Source organism: Tachypleus tridentatus, chromosome 8 (genome assembly GCF_004210375.1).
Source record: "Tachypleus tridentatus isolate NWPU-2018 chromosome 8, ASM421037v1, whole genome shotgun sequence".
NCBI classification, from domain to species: Eukaryota; Metazoa; Arthropoda; class Merostomata; order Xiphosura; family Limulidae; genus Tachypleus; species Tachypleus tridentatus.
The window spans coordinates 70040876-70061448 of NC_134832.1; the positions used below are offsets into that span (position 1 = coordinate 70040876).

A 20573-nucleotide genomic window follows, 5' to 3' on the forward strand; every position below is an offset into this window, starting at 1 on the left:
TCAAAACAGTTAGTTCACTTCTTTAAACATTGTGTAATACTTTGATAAACGATTATTAAAGTAGATATTATAAAATATACTGGAAATGAAGGTTGATATGAATCAGGTATACGTCGCTATTTATTTTTTTGACACCCAAGAAATGAAAACAGAGGCACATGTTTTGATACTTCTATTTTTTTTACTACTGTGACTAAGTTTAGTAATGAACTCGTCTAAAACCATTTCTTTTCCTCTCATGTTTTCAAAGAAGCCGCTGTTTGTGTAATAGGAAATTTATGTTGCATATCTGTGATGTCTGATGAAAAGTGGAGACCAAAGTTACCCGAAACGTCAAGATGAATCAACTGACGTTACCACAGGCTGTTTTGTCATACACGGCAGCTGTTTTTATTAACAAGGTCACCTCTAGTAGGGAAGTGGAATTGATTTAGCTCTGGGGAAACTGGTTCGTAAATAACCGATAGTTTGAAGGAGTGTTCCCTCATTCTTTCACTCTCACTAAGGCTTTGCCAATTTACTCACGATTTCACACAACAGTTGCTGATTCCCCTAGAAGGCAATACCACCTCAAGGTTGGTAATTTTGAGTGCACTTTCTGTCTACTTTGGAGCGTCCCATGGCAAAAACCTTTACAGGGAGAGGTTGGCTAAATTTCTATAGAAACAAGTGATAAGATCTGGTTTTAATATCTATGCAGTTGAACAGAAGAACACTGCAGGGTTAAAACTTACAACACCACTAGTATGACCATCCACTCACTGTCTAAATTAATGTAATGTCTGTATCACCAGTTTCTTCCACATAATTCTCCATTCCCGAGAAGAATTTCACTTGGAGTGCTAGAATATCTTGCCATTAAGTTTAGAAAAAACAACTCTTAACTATAATACAAGCATACTGTCAGTATAGTTTCAACTGCGAAAACGTAAAGAAGAAACGTAACACGACTTTGGATCGTTGAATACAAGTTGGACTAAAACCAAAACGTTAACTCGTGTTAAGACACGTGTAGTAAGTAGTTCAGGGGCTTGTTACGAGCTGGAGTTGTTTAACATTACAGATGATACAATAGTATAAGAAGATGCAGATAATTTTATATAATGTATGGCTACAATCGTGATTACGACAATGTTGTGAAAGACAGTCAGTAAAACTGTGCCGTTCATGTGAGTCCCCTAACTGTTATTTAAAATCTTGTTATAATTGTTCATTATTATAATGCATCCGAAATAGACCACGAAAAATAGAACAAGAATTCTGAGCATTAACTCATTGAGCCTTTTACTTCATTTCAATATCATCTTTCAGCTCTAACAAATTATCTACAGCAGGTGTCACAACAGAAAGTGTTGGGAAAAATGTTTAAATATGAGAAATGTTTGGAACTATTTTGGGAGAATATGTCAAATGTCAAAGAATTATGATTTTGTTTCCTTCTTTTCGTATTGTTGCAACAAGTTTTATAATCGGGTGGGTTCTTTGTGATTATTTGGTAAAAATAACGCAAGTCCAGTTCATGTAACAATAACAAATTAGTTTACTTATTTTTTAGCGTTTGCTACAGGCTACATTTGCTTGTAATTGCATGCCTAACTGTACAAACAACGTTTCGACAAAAATCCGAGATAAATTGTAAGTTTAACTCATGAATAAAGTTAATTACAGAATTTTCTTACTAATCGATCGAGTAACTACTAGGTAGATACAATAAACTTTACTTCTAATACTGAATAACTTCTGAAATTAACACATAAATTCGTTGAAAATCATTCATTATTCGATAATTCACTGCTTCACTCTAACTGTGGCTCCCTAGTGACATAGTGGTATGTTTCGATATCCGTGGTTGGCAGAACACAGAGTGCCGTTTGTGTAGCTTTGTGCATAATACCAAAACAAACACTCTAACAGTACCATACTTGTGACTCAAAATTGTACAGTTTGTTGTGTTCGTAGTCTTAATTATGACACAATTATTCTTCAGATCCGCAAGAATTCTACCAACTTTCAATCCATCAGGACATGCCAGAATATTTGGTTGTTCTGTGAACTAATGATTAGATGCAGATTTATTCCTAATATGTTCCGGCATGAGTATTTCACTTCTTGGTGTTCAATTGTCTTCCTTTTCATCAACAGGTCAACATCTGGTATAGATTATCATGTAATGCACAAGAATTTCCTACTCATAGACTATGAAGCTGTCTCTGCATGAAAGCAATTTCCAATATGCACTCTTATTTTATGTCAATCTCCCACACCTCATGAGGTGTAATAAGGCTTCCTACAGTAAGGCTAGCTTCCAAATTTCCTTATGTTGGAACTTTATGTCCACTTGCTTCTCACATCATCCCATTTTCTTTCTTCATCAGTTGAGGTATGCTTCCATCATGAATTATCAAATCTGGTCAAAATATTGTGGCTGTGTCGATTTCTTACTGCAAATCTTCTCATCAATAAACTTTGGACTAGTAGACTGGTTTTTTTTAAATAATAAACTTATTATCCAATTTTGAGCAGATGAAGTATGTAACTGATTATTATGCCGTAAGTCGAACAAATTCCTATTTTTAAATGTTTTGTTAGCTTCTTGTTGCTAATTTGATCCTTTGGGTATTATTTCTTAGGGGTTATTTTTATACTTGGAATATCTTTGTTTTATGGTTTATTTTCTCCATTCCTCGTGACTAGTTATTTGGTTAATCCTATCAGTTCTTCTAGACCATTGGCAGGGAAAATTGATGTGTCAATACTACTTGATCTAATGATCCTGTAATTCATGGATGATGCCTTTAGAAGCTTATCTGTGATTTTAATGGACTCAACATCATTTATATATGTAAGCCTGCTTTGCTTCAACTTAACCTTTACATCTTTGATTACTATGATATATATAAACTAGCCATATTCCAACGAATTCATAATTTTACGTGAAACAACTGGGTAAGATAACAGGGCATGCCTTTTCAAATCTTCTGCAAGTTCTAATAAGATCTCCTTATCTCTCTGCACATTGTCTCAGAATTTTGTTATGAGTACTTCTTTCTGAAGTGCTTTCAAAACTGTTGGATAACGTAGCTACAATGCTTAATAGTTGTTATGGCTCTGAACTGGAAGGTTACTGAACGTCATTAAAACTGGTCTTTCAGATGAGCAGAAAATGAATAGCTTTATGACGTACAATAATTTACCTTGGATGAGTCTCCAACTTATTAGTTTAAGTATGTTACATATTACAGTTTCAAATGACCAGAAATTGGAATTTAAAAGTTAAATAATGGTAATATGTCTTAAATTTATGATATTTGCCAACAAGATTGATACATACAATTTTCTTTCTTAACACAAATATGTTTTACTATACAAAGAAAATTACAATTTCTAATAACGGATATTACAAATAACGATTCATATATAATAGTTTTATAAATTTACAGGTAATACTGGGTCTTATATCTGGTCCAGAACTGAATATTTTTTCGACGATCTAGGTTCACGACGAGCAAATTAACTCTGAGTTGATACTGTCACAATTCGTTTAAGCTAGCTAGCTTGGTTGGTTTCACGCCGCTGACTTTTCAACAATGAAGATACTTAATTCACTGAAGTTGAACGGTTTGTAATGTTCGAAATCTATAAACGTTCCTGATCAAATATCTGTAAGTTTTTAATTAATAGGCGCTTATCACAATTATAGCTTCGAAGGCCTATAGTACACTGACTGCAACTGACTAACAATAATCTTACTGTCTCTTGGCGCGTTGGTTTATATAGTTTAAGTGAAATGTCTAAAACGTTCAACAATATTCGTAGATACGCTAGTGTTTTCGTAAAGCTTCCTATCCAGTATCTTCTACAAGTTTAGAGAACAGACGGGTTTTGTGCAATACACATCCAACAATATACGCCACATACAATAAACAGAAACACACAAAGGTATTAAAATAAACGTTTTAATCTCTCTGTACATCTCCAATAGTTACATTGATCTTGTCTTGAATAATGTTTCACATAATTCTCTTTTAAAGATAATGTATCTTTCTTTTAACTCCTATATTAAATTCATATCTCTTTACTCTTGGTCTTTTTTTAATTGTATTACTTTTTTAAGTAATAAGTCTAGGAAGTTTATATATATATAAACAGAATTTATCAAATATAAAAATTTTCCATGATGACAGAAATCTAAATACTCTAAAATATTCGTATTTATCTTCACATACGCCTTGAACTTCAATAATTTTCTAAATAGACCTAGCTACTGGAGTTGAATGAAAAATACAGTTGAGAGTTGTAAAAGAGAGTGGAGTGTAATTACTTCCCGTCAAGCTGAAGTATTTATTGCACATGTGCACACAGCTGATACGAAGCTCTCATTACGGGCAAACAAACGAAAAAGATACGTGTTTGAAGTGAGACAGCTAGAGAAAGCTTATATTCAGCGTTTATAGAGTGGAGGGGCGACAGTACCGACTCTGATTGATGTCTACCAACGGAAAAGTGTGGGAACAGTTTCGAGACAGCTTGACTGGAGAGGCTGGTCCGTGACGTGTGAAACCAGTTGGCGTTCTTCTTTGTTTACTCAGATCTAGAATTTTCTGACTATCTGAGACTTGTTTTGAGAGCCTAGTTACTGATGTGTTGTTAAACTTTGGTTTCTGCTGTTTATTTCAGAATTGTAGAAATTCGAAATTCTTAACTTCATTATTAATCGTATTTAGTCAGCACGTACAACACATGTTAGGCTGGAGAAATAGGTTTTAGTTTGAAATTATTAAGAGTGATTATTAGAAAACGGCTTTCCTGGCTGTATTGTGAAAGTTTGACACAACAGTGAAGTGTGGTTGAAATCTGTTTTGATTTGTAATTATTTCTTTACGTACGTTTATTGTTTTCTACGAAGTGGTATAAAACTAATTATTTTTCAGTATTATGCAAATACTACACTTATATACAAATTATTAACCCAAATTTTTCTAACTCCTCAGGGAACACATGGTTTGGATATGATCAAACTTATCACTGTCGAGGAGTAATAATAATATCACACTGTGAAATACAAACATTTCAACAAAGAAATGTAATTAGTAATAAAATTGACACAAAATATCCTTAACTTATGAGAATTATTTAATAAAGTAATAACAATGAATCCCAAAAAATTGATTCGGGGATTTGGTAGTGTTTGAATATTTTCTGTTACCTTTAATCTCACATACGATATATATAATTTATCTTAGCTTCTTTAAATTTTAAATCTACAGATTTATACAAAAATGAAAAATTGCTACTTTGTTTGTTACATAGACTAAAACTTTACAAACGAAATTTTTATTTTCTGTCATAGCACTACTATGGTTTTGTGAACACAATGTATCTTGAAAATTAATTTATACTGGTTCAGGGTAATGCAATTTTAGATTCCTGTTAAAACTGTACATTTACACCGAGATTACGTAGAAAGGAACACACAAAACAGTAAAAATACTATCTATGAGCATTTATGTTTAAACTTTCACCAGCAGACATCAGTAAATACGGTATCTTGTCTACGTCTCAGAGCTTTTATTATTATTTCAGCAGGCTGCGGACAGCGATACCAAATCACTAATCTATTTATATGTTTGTGGATAGCTTACATTACTATCAGGCCATCTTACCGCACTTATACAAAGCACTCCCCCGATGTTTTATTAAATAATTATGATTCTGTAGTAATTTTAAACAATGTGCCTTGGCTTTCAACATTTGGATGCAGCAAGATACCAACGAATGGGTGTAGTAAAAGTTGTAAGTATTTATTTTAGTTTCATTACTTATTAATAAAACGAATATTAGCAACTTTAATGTAACAAACTAAACATTATCGAGGCTGATCCATGGGAAACAGAATTTAATTTACGGTTAAATGTAACTGTGATGTCTCAGAACCTTATTATCTACAGAAAATGTTATTTATATTGACTTGATACTAAATATGATGTGTTTGAAATGTTATATTGTAAAATTATGTATTTTATTATTATTTCAGAGGACTCATCAGTTTATTAAATACTTTTTCATTTATCAGCATCTTGTTACAATACTTCCAAAACCTCAGTGGCACAGTGGTTAAGAGTGCGGATTTACGACACGAGAAAGTGCGTTTTGATACTCGTGTGTGTGTGTGTTTTCTTATAGCAAAGCCACATTAAGCTATCTGCTGAGTCCACTGAGTGGAATCGAACCCCTGATTTTAGCGTTGTGAATCCTTAGACTTACCGCTGTACCAGCGGGCGACTTGATACCAGCTCGGAGCAGAAGATGGATAGATCATTTTGTGGGTTTGTCTCACTCGAAATAAACCAATCAGAAATATATATTCTGTCAAAAGAGATATTATACAATATTTTTCTAATTAGTATTTCTTTTCTAACACCCACACTTTAATGAATGACACAGTTAATATAAGATACTATAAAAATATTAGAATCAGGGTCATTGATAGATTCTTTATGAGCTGTGCTGTTTCATAATTAATAATTGATAGTTTTATGATTATGTAAAAAATAATGAAAAGTTACTCATAAATGTTACGTTTGTGTACGAAGTTGTGGATCGTACTAACAAATCCAAATGTGATCAGTTACATTGATTTTCTTTCGTGCATTGATGTTGCTCTGAAAACAGAGAACAATTGATGAATAACTTTTTCATTTTTCTTGTAAAGATAGGTTTAAATTTTTTGTACTTTATGTAGAAAATCAAACGAAATTTAGGCCCAGCATGGCCAGGTGGTTAAGCCACTCGACTCGTAACCTGAGGGTCGCGGGTTTCAATCCCCGTCACATCTAACATGCTTGACCTTTCAGCCGTGGGGGCGTCATAATGTTACAGTCAATCCCACTATTCGTTGGTAAAAGAGTAGCCCAACAGTTGGCGGTGGGTGGTGATGACTAGCTGCCTTCCCTCTCGTCTTAGACTAGAGACGGCTAGCGTAGATAGTCTTCGAGTAACTTTGCGCGAAATTCCAAAAATAAAAGTGAAATATACCTTTTTCGTTGGTATATTTTTATCTCTATTTACATTAATATGCTTCGTAATGTAACGGGAATTTTATTTTTAATTTAAACTACACGATTTGTTAAATTATTTATGTGGATTAATGCAGGATTTTCCTTTTTTTATGTGTTTATGAAACTCCACTTTATATGTGAGAAGTAGTTAATATAATTATAACGTTTAGTCACCTCTCAAATACAGAAAATTATTATTATTTATTATTCAGTAATTGTACTTAATTAAATAAAATCAATAGAATGCGACAATGTAATGTTATCTAATCGATGTGTGTGTGTGTGTAATAGCATTAATTGGGTGTGGTAAGATGGCGGACGCACGGTCTCAAAGCAGTGTCTGCTGAACGTTATCCGGTGTTCAGATCAGTAAAAAAGTACAAACGTTTCACGTAGACTAACTCTCGCAGTCTGTGAATCTCACTAAAGCCTGGAAAAACAGTAATATCAACTTGTCTGGGTATAATAAAGTCCCTACTAAGTAAGGTATGCGTGCTCTTAAATACGTCAGTTTATACAACTAAACCTGAAGCTGATACTAAATCTTTTTTTATTTTCATATTTAATGTTTATTTGTCAGCAGAGTTTACAAACAAAAATCCTTTTAAGATGTAGGTTTACTGTTCAGCGTCCAGCATCTTAAATATTTATTGTTAAGTAAAGCAAACCATAAAACATAAGAGGAAGTAATTCATTTAACACATTAATACACAGACATACACACATTTATACATGTAACAATTAATTCAAGAGCTCTTAAAGTTTAAAATAAAAACTTGTTTGAGTGATAAACGGCTTTTCTTAACTTAAATTCAAGCTATGTCATACATATTAAATCCAGGAATTATAAAAGGAAGGGGGTTAAGTAAAATAATACTTTATATATAGGCCCATGTTTTAGGGGTCATAAAACATACTAGTCACAAAATAAAATAAAATACCAAAAAATGTTACACATAATCCCAATAAGTAATAATTCATGTATGAATAGTACTACGTAAAAGTCTGCATTTTCTTAATTGTATGTTAAATAATTGTACATTTATTAGCATGAATTTTTTTAAAAATGTACAATTATACGTTATTGATACTTCTGTTTTCCTTTGCTTTGAAGAAGGATGTGCAATGTAATAGCGTGTTTTTCTGTTCGTTACTAAATAATAACGTATATATATATATAGGCATGTATATTTGTATCTGTTGTAAAGTGTATGTCATTGTCACAGATTTTCTTATGCAATATGAGATCATGACGCATGCGCACATGGAATTTGGAACGTTGCCATAACACGTGTCGTTCGTTCTGACAATCAGAAACTTGACCTTGAAATTTACGACAGTTTTTGAAGCCGATAGCTGGCCTGGCATAGCCAAGCGCGTAAGGCGTGCGACTCGTAATCCGAGGGTCGCGGGTTTGTGCCCGCGTCGCGCTAAACATGCTCGCCCTCCCAGCCGTGGGGTGTATAATGTGACGGTCAATCCCACTAATTCGTTGGTAAAAGAGTAGCCCAAGAGTTGGCGGTGGGTGGTGATGACTAGCTGCCTTCCCTCTAGTCTTACACTGCTAAATTAGGGACGGCTAGCACAGATAGCCCTCGAGTAGCTTTGTGCGAAATTCCAAAAACAAACAAACGAAGCCGATAGCTAGTGTTAGTATTTTCTGTTAGTAAGGGAACGCCATTATTTCTTTTGATAACAGAAGCCATTAGAATTTTTAACATACATATTTTCATATTTTTGTGTAGTTTAATATTTATACTTTTGTTAAAGATTGTTTTGTATGGTTAGCTTATTATGTTGTGTAAATTTGTATTTTTACTAAACCTTAAGTATTCTTACCCTGTGAGATATTAGTGGATTTACCGACGAATATGTGGTTAAAATCAAGGGCATCTAACTAAAGAAAAAATGCATTCTAATCTTTATTAAGGGAAGACGTTAGAGGAGTGTATTTAATTAAAGCTATACTCATTACCAGATTGTTTTTGTTTTGCTCAGAGAAGGTAGTTTTTTTAACTTGAAGATAAACTAAGATCGAAACCTTGTTCTCTGTTTTATTAGTAAAAGTGTTAATACCCATACCACCTGCCCTGAGATATAGAGTAGGCAGTTTGCTCTGATTGGAGGTAATATTAATAATCAAATAAACAATGCCTCTGAAAGGATGGTAATAAGTAAGAGCAAAACAGAACTGCAACTTGTTAATATGTGATTCCAGTTGTAGATGATGAATTAAGAGTTTCTCTGGATGCCAGAGAAACGACTGAGAGCCTCCAAGAACCTGTGGGGAGTGGGTGGGATGTAGGATCCTTGTGTAGAAACGAACCTGAAAAGCTCCTTATATTACATCCTAATTCTGATGACGAGGCTACACTGTAGGCTGTCTACAAAGCACGTGATTCTAAATATGGACCTTTCCAGATACGTGACGCGGCCTTAAAGCCGGAAATCTGCTTCTTTTGAATAGGCGGGAAACAGCTGCTACGCATGAAATGTATTCTACCACTGGCTAATCCATTGTTTGACGGATAACAGCCCAAACTTACGAACACGCAGTTTTACAGTTATGCATGTTTGCTTTTTGTGGACAAAAGTTGCCCTTGTTTTTTATTTTAATTTTTATACATTGATTCTACCAGACTGAGATAAGTGTTGCAGTTTGAACGTTGTTGCATACTACTAATAATATTACTGCTAACAATAATTATAAAAGTGTTATAATGTTTAGTTTGTTACAGTAAATTTGCTAATATTCGTTTTATTGATAAGTAATGACACTAAAATAAATACTTTCAACATTTACTACACCCTTTCGTTGGTATCTTGCTTCATCCAAATGTTGAAAGCCAAGGCACATTGTTTAAATTACTACATAATAATTATTTAAGATACAAACGTATAAATAGATTAGTGGTTTGGTGTCGCTGTCCGCAACCTGCTGAAATAATATTAAAAGCTCTGAGACGTAGACAAGATACCGTATTTACTAATGTCTGCTGGTTAAATTTTAAACATAAATGCTCATAGATAGTATTTTTACGGTTTTGTATGTTCATTTTTACGTAGTCTCGGTGTAAATATACAGTTTTAACAGGAATCTAAAATTGCATTACCCTGAACCAGTATAAATTAATTTTCAAGATGCACTGTATTCACAAAACCATAGTAGTGCTATGACAGATAATAAAAATTTCGTTTGGAAAGTTTTAGTCCATGTAATAAACAAAGTGATAATTTTTCGTTTTTGTATAAATCTCTAAATGTAACCTTTAAAGAAGCTAAGATAAATGATATAAATCGTATGTGAGATTAAAGGTAATAGAAAATATTCAAACACTACTAAATCCTCAATTCAATTTTTTGGGATTCATTGTTATTACTTTATTAAATAATTCTCATAAGTTAAGGATATTTTGTGTCAATTTTATTACTAATTACATTTCTTTGTTGAAATGTTTGTATTTCACAGTGTGATATTATTATTACTCCTCGACAGTGATAAGTTTGATCATATCCAAACCATGTGTTCCCTGAGGAGTTAGAAAAATTTGGGTTAATAATTTGTATATAAGTGTAGTATTTGCATAATACTGAAAAATAATTAGTTTTATACCACTTCTTAGAAAATAATAAAAATACATAAAGAAATAATTACAAATCAAAACAAATTTAAACCACACTTCACTGTTGTTTTAAACTTTCACAATACAGCCTGAAAAGCCGTTTTCTAATAATCACTCTTAATAATTTCAAACTAAAACCTATTTCTCCAACCTAACATGTATTGTACGTGCTGACTAAATACGGAAAAATGATAAAGAGTTACGAATTTCGAACTTCTGCAATTCTGAGATAAATAGCGGAAACCATAAGTTGGCTCTGAAAACATGCCTCAGATACTGTCAGAAAATTCTGTATCTGAGTAGACAAAGAAGGATGCCAACTGGTCTCACACGTCACTGAGCGGTCTATACTGGCCTAGTTTGGGTCTAAACCATTGATTTATGTTTATGTTTTGAAACCCTTAACGCTCCCTTCGAGGGTAATGTTTCAGCCCAGTTATACAGTATAAATCTCTCGACGCTGCAGCACTAAATGAAAGGTTTCGTTAGTTTGTTTTCTTCGTTCAGCAAGTCTCATAGGGGTAAGTCTATGGATTTATTACTCTAAAAACCTGGTTTCCTTACCATTGGTGAGTACAACACAGATAGTCCATTGTGCAGTTCTTTGTTTATTAAACACACTAAATGTGTATCTGAACTAATCAGTTTATTCCCTTTAAATTCTTTTTACCATCTGTATGCTGATTTGTACATTCTATTTTACAAACTTAATTACGTATGCGTATTTTTTTTTTCACATCCTCACCTTAACGAGCCAACATGTAGGATGTATATTTTGATCAGTCCTAAAGGTTCAGTGGTTGGGAATCAAAATTTTATAATAAATATTTTTCTTCGAGGAAATATCATAATTTTAAAGCGACAGACTACAAGGAAGGCAGCTAATTAACATCATATCTTGGAATCCCCTGACTACAGGGTCATGCAAGAAAGAGAACCTCACATTGGAGTAACATGTTTACAAAACAAAGATTTTATACAGAGTCAAAGAACATCATAAAATAAATAAATTCCTCCAGTAGAGGTAAAGATATGAAAGAAACATAATCAGTTACTATTTAAAACACAGAAGTTGTAATGGAAAGCAGAATTAATAAAACAAAAGGCTCGTGATGACAACGAACGTTTGGAATAAAGCGAGATATATTAATGTAAGAAAAATGTGTGTACGTAAAGTAATTATAATAAACTAGAGCTTCCCAGTAGCTCAGCTGTGCGTTTAAAGTTTTGTAAAACCTGATGTCGATCGATACTCGTGGTGGGCACAGTACAGTTAGCCCATTATGTAACATTGTGCTTAACGACAACTAAGCAAGCACAGTTAAAAAACTGATGAATTGAAAATAGTGATAATAATAAGTAACAGTATGTATGTTATTGGAATGTGTAGGTTAACCAGTTATATATATTAAACCGTAAAACCCGATATGACGCCGGAACATAGTATCAAAAAAGGGGCATATTTATTGCAATGCTATAAACTTTATCACCTACCGCCTCTAATTTCTGATTGGTTACACGCGATCGCAGGAGTTGTGCTCACTCAAAATGTCGAGCTATTGCGCAGGTGATATGTAGGAGTTCACTTACGGATGCTACATCCGACTATTTATTGTCCTATTTATTCCCATCTGTTAGTCTTTATAGCTGTCGTTAATTTTGAACCACTTACCAATCAGTGACATCCTACTATTCACCATCCACACAAAGGAATTGTTTTTCACTCTTATAACGCATGCATAGCTTAAAGCGAAGGAAATATTTTGTAGTATGTACAGATTCGAAGCCGGTTCGCCAGATCCAAAATTCAGAGCTTTTCCTCAGGGGAGGAAAGAGTGAATGAAGCCTGGTCAGAAGTACGGTTTTATAGCTAATTAGTCAGAAAAATAGTTTTTGTTTAGGTTTTTTTCTTAACTTTTCGGCAGCCAACCAATTTTAAAACTTGAACGACTGGTAAAAACGCAATATTATATGCTTTGTTTTTTTTTTTATTCAAATATTATTTACCATATTTATCAGGTTTTTATTTATTGTTACAGTAAAAGGAGCAAAATTAATACTTACTATTAAAAGTAAATTTACACGTTTATATACCTGAAATGACAGGCTTACTTGATGATTCTAAATAGATCATTTGTTTCTATATTATCAGAATTTTTCTTATATTACTGTAAACCACATAGAAATTTACACATTTGTCTACCTGTTCCTTTCCATGACTATGCAAGATTTCCATAGGCCATCTAAAAGGAGCCTGCAGACGACCAGTGGTCCACAGACTGCAAGTTAAGAAATATTACTGCCGATCGTCTAATGTTCTTCTGAACAAGGCTGCTAGACTCAACAGCACTGATGCCACAATTCACTGACATCTCATTCTTGTGACATCTTTCCAAATACCCCTCTAACTGACATGCAGCATTGTTGGGAAGATGCATTGGACCTCTTATTTCCAGAGATGACCAGAGTTGCACCAGAGGTTAGAAAACCTTCAGTAAATTAAGTTTTATTATTCAACTTGGTTTTACCATAAATTAATAATAAACTAAAAAAATAAGGAAACTGTTTCAGCAGTACATTTCAGGGCTTTTTGGTTTTACAAAATTCATTTTATTTTAGAAGAAACTATCTATTTTGTAGTTTGAGAGAAAACCTATTCACATAACCGCCATCAATAAACGAGTGGATTTCAACAATCTTAAAGGAGCTAAAATTAATTCCATTAAATCATACATTAGTATAGGAACTTATATCAAATTCTCATTTATGTAGGTGTGTGGATGGTTTTCACATTTCTATCAAAAAGATGTTTAGGGTGCCGTCACTTTCGCTACTTATTGTTCTCTGTTATTCATTTCAGAGAACACCTGTTGTCTTCCCATAGGAAAGGTAGTTAAGGCGCTATACTCGCAATCTATAGATCGCGTGTTCGAATACCCATCACAAGTATATTTGCTCTTACAGCCGATGGGATGTTATAATGTGATGGTCAATTCCACAATTCATTAGTAAAAAGGTAGCTCAAGAGTTGATGATGATTAGCTGTCTTCCACCTAGTCTTACACTACTAAGTTAGGTACAGCTAGCGCAGATAGTTCTTGTGTAGTTTTGATCGAAATTTCAAACAAATCAAACTAAACTCAGTGGCACTCGAGTACCTGATATCTGGAGAATATGAACTCCCTTACGCTCCACTATCCACTCATGCTTTTGTTTTGAATGACCGAAAGGTATGAGAAATTTTGAAATAAAGTTATTCCGAAGCAAAATTAGTGTAACAATCATCTGAATATCTATCTACCTACGAAATGTAGCGAACTATCTTTGTTTGCATCTAAATATTTCCATTGTTTGTATACTTAATCCATTTGTAACTTTTACGCTCTACTTATTTACTCAGTTTATCACTCCATTGTTTTATCACACCCCCAGATTCATTGTTGTTCTATTCAACAATACTCAATTTGGAGTTACTTTTGATACTTGCGTTTCAGCTTAGTGTTTTATCCAATCACGCACCTATTTTGCACATTTCACTATATTACTCCCACAAGCAGTCAGGTTACTCTATAGACACGATAATGGGCTATTTGTCAATAAATTTAAATTTGCCACGCGTTTCTTTAACCATGCTACTTTATTTTACCAAGTTTCGTATTTAAGCCTTTCAAGCAAGTCTCAATCCAGTAAGATATTGAAACATATCTGTTACTTCGCCAATACTTAACGATACTTGGAAACATACTAATAATTTTAAATACGGCTTACTGAAGCATGAAAAAACTACATTTATTTGTACTAAATAACTTTATTATTAGCATTATTACGTCATTTTAATGTTACTGAAAGAAAATGCTAGAACGTTCTCCATTCCTACTAATAAGAGAATAAGAATAAGGCGATGCTACAAATTTTCGATCTTCGCGTACTTGTAAAGACCTCGTTCAGAAATTTCAATCAAATCAGTAAAACGGTGTCAATCTCTAACAAACATAATGATTCTCATTCTATGTAACAATACTCAATAGACAAAACTAACATAGGAGAAGGAATATGTTTGGACAGTAACTTTATTTGCTAAAGTAATCTCAATTATTACATTAGTAGTAGACAATATACAGAACCAATGAATTACATAAATAATTGTTTTATAGTGATAATCAAAACTAATATTTTGTAATTTCAAACGACCAGAGGTTTAGGCTTCATAGTTGTGACTTAAGCACAAAATTATTAACTACATATTAAAGTTATTGTACGCTTGATCTAACATGCTAAAGCTTATAGATTTAACAGAAAATAAAGGGAAAACGCAAAAATATTACATCTTTACTGTTCTTCTTTGCCTTCTTTCAAGGCGGTTTGTCGCTCATTTGAATCTGCACCATTCGTTCATTTGGCTGTTGACCCTTCAAGGCTTTCTTAGGTGCCTCGACTGTGAAAATTCCGTCCGAACTCAGAGATGATTGTACAGTTTCTGGATCAACTTCTTTTGGCATGTATCGTCGTACAAATTGTCGGGATACAAATCCATGTTCATCTGGTTTTTTTTTCGTGTTTGCCTTCGATATCAGCGCAGTTCACAACAGTTTTTACATTTTATTCATCAGGCTTAAAATGGTTCACATCTAGTAATACCTGAAATTTATCGGCTTCGTTTTTAACCTGAGAAACCTCGCTACCTACCTTACGGCTCACTTGTCGCCGGGAGCGTGCGTAGTAGCCATGATACACAATTGGTGTTAAAATATCAAAGTTATTAGGACCAAGCCCGAAATGCTGATCTGCAATACGAGTTGGAAAATCCCAGACGTCCCAACAATCTCTCCCAAATAGCAGAGGTACAATACTAATCGAAAATGCCATTTGCACACTTTCATGCTTTCCGTTTATATATATATGTGTTTGTAGTTTATGCAACGCCCTCTCGATTATTCGAGAATTTTTACCCAAACACGAGTTGTAATTGCACTTTAGTATTGCACAAAGGGAGAACGATCTAGAAATGTTCCTTAGGAAATCGTAGGCTTAGAAAAATTTCGCAAGAAGCATTGTATGATATGCTTTGTTGTCAATGAAACATAAAATGTCTTATGAAAGTAACATAGTAAAGATCTCAAAATATAAGAAACACGGTGCATGGATTAGCAATAAATTTACTCCTGTATGTACACGTAACTAGTTAATTAACATTCCATTCCATTTATATTGAGCTACCTACATATGCAGAACGAAACTAAAAAAAATCAAGAGGTATCTGAATACCTTTTAAGTCGAAACTTAAATAAGCAGTAGAGCTAACGAAAATAAAACAATAAATATCAAAGACTGTTTAACTGCAAACCTTTCAGTCGGTTAAAGTATAATTATTTATATTTCCAGCTTTTCGTAAGTGGGATAGGAGGGAAGAAATGAAACATATAACGCGATCAAATTTAAAAATGAATATAACGAAAGTCTTCAACCTGCGAATGTGTTTCACTAACATTCCTCTTATGTTTTGAATTTCACCTTTAAACCATTTGTTTTCTACTAAGCACAAAGACACACGAAAGGCTATTTTTTCCGTGTCCGTCACGGATATCAACACTTGATTTTTACTCTTATAAACTTTCAGAATAGGAAGCTGTTTAAACCATGACATTGGATTTTGTTCAGTATGTTCAGTGTTAAGTATAGTTTTCATACTCCAGGAATTTAAATTTGGACTGTCCGAGGATATTAAAAATAGTTTCCATTCCTCATCTTTATTCTCAAGTACTAATAATCTAAGCCCAATATGAAATTACTTTAGATTATTGAAATTTTGGAATTCTGGTGCTCATTTTTTTTTCCAATCCCACTAGTTATCGGTAGAAAATTAGCCTAAAAGTTGGCTAGCTGGCTTCCCTTTAGCGGCTAAAGTTTAGCCTGCCACTGCTAAACTAAGAATGACTAGCTTCTCACTAAATTCAAAACAGACAAAACGTTGTTTCCTTATCTCTGTGTGTGTGTGTGTGTGTGTTTTTTTTTTTCTCATAGCAAAGCCACATCAAGCTATCTGCTTGAGTCTACTGAAAAAGCAGGATACTAAAGGATAATATCCTTGTTTACCACAAAATGCAATCACTTCACAGTTGAAATGCATAACACACACTTTAATTTCATAGCTGTAAACTTCTTCAGAATAAAAGGAAACATAATTACTGTAATTTATGGTAGATAAATATAATAAGCACTTCACCCCTCTCACACTAAACGAAACATTACCTACAGTCAAGCTCTTACAATAAAGAAAATATGCTCAGATGAACTAGACTACAGAAAACATCAAGGATCTGGAACAAACCATGTTACAATGAGGATATAAATATACCGAAATCGACAAGCAAATTGAGAAGGCTAACAACACTCAGCGGAAAAACATCCTGAATCAGAGTAATACTAAACTTTAAAATAAATTCCTCTTTTATTACCTGTCAGTTTAAACTCAGAAATGTTTCACGAATACTGAAAAAAAGAACATTTTCATCGACTACAGCTTGACAGTCGTCTCAAATAGATTTTTCTTGAAGTTCCCGTTGTTTCCTTCTCTCTCTCTGTGTGTGTTTTCTTACAGCAAAGCAACATCAAGCTACCTGCTGAGTCCACTGAAAAAGCAGAACTCTAAAGAATAATATCCTTGTTCACCACAAAAATAGTTATCGTTCAATAAAGCCCGTTGTCAAACCTGCAAATTCATAAAAAACACTGACTCATTTTCCGAAAAGTACAATCAAAGAAATTTTAAAATATCTAAAGAAATCACTTGTGAAACAAAAAACACCATTTATCTTATACAGTGTAAAAAATGCAATCATCAATATGTAGAACATAAACAACTCTAAGAGAATGTTTTACAATCATAAATGTCCTAGTAACACCGAAAACGATCTCCCTATCGCTCAACACTTCAACCAACACGGTCACACCATTAACGATGTTACTCTGACTGGCATTGAAACAGGATTCAAAACTAAAGCAGATAGACAAATAAAAGGAGCATATTGGAGTGCCAAGCTATACACTGTTTAACCTTTCGAAGTAATCTAGATCCAGAAATCAGTTATCTCCGGTCATTAGTTTCATCTCTGTTTGAAAAGAAAAATAACTTTAGTCTTTACTTATTTTTTCATAAAATATAAAACCTGATTTTTTAAAATTGATTAGTATAACATATATTTTTCAATCGCTCTCTAGCTGTTATCTTTATTTTATTTTACTTAAACACTTAAGCATATTTTTTAAAAAATAGACATACATTTAGCCACTTCAAAATTAAAATATCACTAACACCTTTTCACACACACCTCGGTTTCGAATCCCCGTCACACCAAACATGCTCCCTCTTTCAGCTGTGAGGACGCTATAATGTGATGGTCAATCCCACTTTTCGTTGGTAAAACAGTAGCTCAAGAGTTGGCGGTGGGTGGTGATGACAAGCCGCCTTCTCTCTAGTCTTACACTTCTAAATTAGGGACGGCTAGCGCAGATTGCCCTCGTATAGCTTTGCTCGAAATACAAAACAAAACAAAGAAACACACATTCTCACTATCTACTAGGGATGGAGGAAGAGGTCTTGTGCAATCCAATAAATTACCCTCCTGGGTATTTAAAATTCAACATACCCAAATACCCACAAAGAAGAAGCGAAAACTCTCACTATCGGCTGTATTGCATGGAAAATGAGACGCTCACAACAGTACACAGAGAAATAAACAATTCCCGGAAAACTGGATGACCCCCATAATGTCACTAAACACTCTCTATATATACCACTCGTTCAATTTCACTACCACTCCCAGTTTGCCCCTGAAGAAGAAATGTTTACCTTTCGAAAGCGCTCGGGTTATAGGATTTCTATTTAATTTTACAAAACGTCTTGGACCTACGTGTTTTTAGAACATCATAAATGTAATGAGGAGATACTAATTGTAGATGAAGCATAAATTTTGCCAAAAGAAATAAAGTAATGTTATAAGGTCTCACTTTATGCCTGGATACAGTTTTATACACAATGCTAAGTTGGCTCTGGCCCCTGACTGGCTGTTAAATGTACCAAATATTTTGTGCATTGGGATGACAAGGTGTAGACTGTTAATTAAAGAGCTGTAACCTATTTGAGATTTTACTTGAGAAAAGCAAAAGTAAAACGTCTGGTTAATGGATTATGTTTATATAAAACCAATAATATTAATATATGAGATACAGAGTCTAATTTTTTTATTGATGTTTCTTTTAACCCCTGACTCTCATCTAATTGTCACAGTTGATGTTTGAACTTTGACACTTGCTGTATAATCAACATCTCCTGTACAACATATTTTGATAATTACACCTAATTTATTTAACTGAGGAATGCAGTGGCAAGGGGAGCCTATAGATCAATAACTCGAGGAACTTTATGGCTAGACTTAAATAAACTGAGGCTAATATTCAACAAAATCCATCAAGTTTATTTAATTTTAGCTGTCACATACTTTAAATAACTAGTTGTTTATAATTCAAACCTTTGACTAAAACGTTTTCCACATATATATATAGCACTCATAAAAAGTTACAGTTTGTAACTTCCTTTAAATATATACTTCACTATTCTCTTACAAATTACATTGATTGAATAACAGAAATAGTAATCTCACAATAAAGTTGAGAATGTGTACCATTGGAGATTTGACATATTCATTATTATAGAGCTCATGGTTTCACAGGAAACATCATGGAAAGCTTCAACTTGTCGCACAGAACTGAACTTTAAGCTCCAGACACGAGGTTTATACGATATTTTCTCCTTTCGAGTTACCAAATATTATGCATAACTACTTGCAAGTAGTTCTCACACTTCACTGATTAATTTGTGCAACCCATTAAGCCTTCTCACAACAAAAACTAAAACTCTCAAGTAATTGGTTACTGTGATGGTGAGTGAGCCAGTTGCCTTTTACTTGTACCACTACCCGAATGTGGTGTAATAAATTGTACATCAAAGAGCTAATTTTAGTTGCTTTTACTGTACAAACCAGTTGGCGTCAGGAAGTTGTTGTGACTAGTGTTTTTCTCTCAGCATCCCTTCTGAGATACTAGACATTAGGTTTAGAACTCTTCAAGTGGTAATTTTCAATATTAACTAGCTATCTAACAATGTGTCTCCTATTGCATAATCTAATTTTGCAAAACTTAAATGTTTACGCAATATTCCCACGTGTGCGCACTACATCTAAAAACCTAGATTTCTAGTTCCTTTTCAACACTGAAGCAATTATCTAAAACCATTTTGAAATACCGATTGCTTCACTCCTTCCCCTTCAAGAAATTTTTACCTGGTAAAAATACCCACCAGCTAACTTTGCTGTTTCAACCTCTCTCTTTTCTTCAATCAATGTTTATAATAATATTCCTTACTGACTGCATAATAATTACTACATTAACATTACTTAATTATAATATTGAAACTGTTTAAAATAAGAATGTTCTCATATTTAAATAAATATCAAGTTACATGTTTTACATATATATAAACATATGATATGATTATACCATAATTTCAAAGTAAATATAAGATACAGAAATATGACGATTATCTAATGATTATACAAATACAATTATTATATATTGTTAATTACTGTTATACAGTTCTGTACACAATTTTTCCTCAGAACTCTGTTTGGAAGTGTCAAAAAATAAACAACTCGCTGTAGATGTTTTACTCATATAAAGTATGTGTCTTCCAGTTGGCACAACGTTCGTGTGGGTGCCAATGATAACCACAAAAAATTCTAACTGTAAAATCCAACTGTCTGTAAGGAGGACAACCTTAGGCTTCCAGGTTCATACACGGGAGGCCAATACATTAACTCAGTATCTGTGCCTTCTC

At 33.5% G+C, this 20573-nt stretch overlaps 1 long non-coding RNA gene and 1 pseudogene across 2 annotated transcripts in view; one reads left to right on the forward strand and one right to left on the reverse strand.

Annotated features, from left to right (window-relative positions):
* The first annotated feature begins 10888 nt into the window (after positions 1 to 10888).
* The window catches only part of LOC143222611 (uncharacterized), a 34707-nt gene continuing 25022 nt past the window's right edge, over positions 10889 to 20573 (forward strand). Inside the window, exons 1-2 of the long non-coding RNA XR_013012379.1 lie at positions 10889 to 11202; positions 12910 to 13160. This is a non-coding gene — a long non-coding RNA (uncharacterized LOC143222611). The remainder of the gene's footprint in view (positions 11203 to 12909; positions 13161 to 20573) is intronic.
* On the reverse strand, positions 14734 to 17125 carry LOC143222610 (protein lethal(2)essential for life pseudogene; annotated as a pseudogene). Its single transcript, XR_013012378.1, has one exon. The product of XR_013012378.1 is annotated as a protein lethal(2)essential for life pseudogene (transcript).